Source organism: Prunus avium, unplaced genomic scaffold (assembly GCF_965620075.1).
Source record: "Prunus avium unplaced genomic scaffold, drPruAviu1.hap1.1 HAP1_SCAFFOLD_30, whole genome shotgun sequence".
Classification (NCBI taxonomy): Eukaryota; Viridiplantae; Streptophyta; class Magnoliopsida; order Rosales; family Rosaceae; genus Prunus; species Prunus avium.
The window spans coordinates 245,001-247,500 of record NW_028276889.1 but is presented as its reverse complement, the minus strand read 5'-3'; positions in this window follow the sequence as shown (position 1 = coordinate 247,500).

Genomic DNA, 2,500 nt, shown 5'->3' with positions numbered 1-2,500 from the left:
ACGTCCCCGGTATTGGATTGAGTTTCTAAAAACAACCGTGCACACCGAGGTTAAACTTTACCGGCTCCGCTCCGACTCGCCGCTCGCCCACTAGTCCGAAGGCAACAAAACATTTGTTTTTCATTTTGATGAAAATTTCTGTTTTTAAATCTTGTTGGTTTGAATTTTTTTTGAAAAGGTTCTTTAAATCTTGCGGGTTTGCAACTCATAAGAGCGTCACTTTCAACGTCCCCGGCATTGGATTGAGTTTCTAAAAACAACCGTGCACACCGAGGTTAAACTTTACCGGCTCCACTCCGACTCACCGCTCGCCCACAAATCCGAAGGCAACAAAACATTTGTTTTTAATTTTGATGAATTTTTTTGAAAACATTGGCTTGGCAAGCCCCAATCCGCGACTATCCACCCACCGCCACCCCACACGGGTGGTTGTTGTTGCGAAATGAGGTTGTGGTCGACATGCCCGCGCATTTGAGAAGGAGTTCCTAGCACTCCATGCTCTTCCATGCCAAAAAAAAGCCTAGACAACCCCATTTCGCAACTTTCCACGCCTTTTTTTTTCCCCCTCACCCATGGCGGCGGCGTGGTGGCGGCGGCCGGATTCCGGCCACCACCGCCATGGGTGGCAGCCCCCCGACCCCGACACCAAACCCATAATACCGAGGCAACATATCGAGGCAACATATCGAGGCAACATGACATGGGTGTGGCGTGGGGGAAGGGGGCTGCAGCTAGGAGGGCATGGGCTGCCATGCATATGCAGGCAACACACACCCCCCTATATAGCATTTTATGCATTTAGCCCTTTGACAGGAAGAGACATCACCTATGCGCGAGGAGTCATAATGGGCTCTAAATAATTCAATACAAGGTATTTGGACGTGATTTTTTGCAGGGATACTAAGAAACATGCAATCTCTGATGGGAAAAAGTTTCATAAATATTTGAAGTCGGGAAGTATTTTTTATTATTTTTAGAAGTCGTAAAATTGAAAAAATCATTAAAACAAATCCGGGAGGAATTTTTTAGTTTTGTAACTTGGAGAAGGTACTAAAAATCATAGACTACTTATGGGGAGCTTATTGTGCGAGGAAATTTCAATAAAAATGGGGTTTGACAAGGTTTGAAAAATTCTGTCGACATTTGAAAAAATCTGGAACTAGGCTGCCGGCATGCTGCGCACATGCTGCGCGCATGCTGCGCGCAGGCTGCGCGCAGGCCACGGCAGGACAAGTTTCGCTAGCCTCACTGTCGACCGAATGCGCAAGCTGCGCGCACGCCATGGCAAGACAAATTTCGCTAGCCTCACTGTCGACAGAGTCAGCACGCTGCGCGCACGCCATGGCAGGAGAAGTTTCGCTAGCCTCGCTGTCGACAGAATCAGCACGCTGCGCGCAAGCTGTGCGCGCGCATGGCATGGCAAGTTTCGAAAAATTCTGTCGACAGGCTCCCGAGCGCGCACGCTGCCGACATGTTGTGCGCACGCTGCCGGCATGCTGTGCACACGCTGCGCGCAAGCTGTGCGCGCGCATGGCATGGCAAGTTTCGAAAAATTCTGTCGACAGGCTGCCAAGCGCGCACGCTGCGCACACGCTGCCGGCATGCTGTGCGCACGCTGCCGGCATGCTGTGCACACGCTGCGCGCAAGCTGTGCGCGCGCATGGCATGGCAAGTTTCGAAAAATTCTGTCGACAGGCTCCCAAGCGCGCACGCTGCGCACACGCTGCCGGCATGCTGCGCGCACGCTGCCGGCATGCTGTGCGCACGCTGCGCGCAAGCTGTGCGCGCGCATGGCATTGCAAGTTTCGAAAAATTCTGCGGCCAGGCTCCCAAGCGCGCACGCTGCGCACACGCTGCCGGCATGCTGCGCGCACGCTGCGCGCGCGCATGGCAGGACAAGTTTCGAAAATTTCTGTCGACAGGCTGAGCAGCGCGCACGCTGCGCACAGGCTGCCGGCATGCTGCGCGCAGGCTGCCGGCATGCTGCGCGCACGCCGCGCGCAAGCTGCGCGCGCGCATGGCAGGACAAGTTTCGAAAATTTCTGTCGACAGGCTCAGCAGCGCGCACGCTGCCGACATGCTGTGCGCACGCTGCGCACAGACTGCCGGCATGCTGCGCGCAGCCCATGGCAGGACAAGGTCCGAAAAATTCTGTCGACATTTTTACGCCATGGTAGGCTTCCGCTTCGCGTCACTTTGTCGACATTCAAGCCTACCATTTTTATTGAATTTTTCAAACCTTGTCAAACCCCATTATTCAAATGTCGAAAAATTCTGTCGACATTTTTACGCCATGGTAGGCTTCCGCTTTGCATCACTTTGTCGGAATGCATCGCATGGCGAGGAAAGGCAAGGCAAGGCCACAGCATGCCAAGGCGAAGGCAACGCATGGCTTGGTCAAGGCCACATCATGGGCACGGCATGCCAAGGCAAGGCGAGGCAAGCCATCCTTAGCCTCGCCTAGCCTCACTTACTCGGAATGCCTTGGATGATGCGCAAT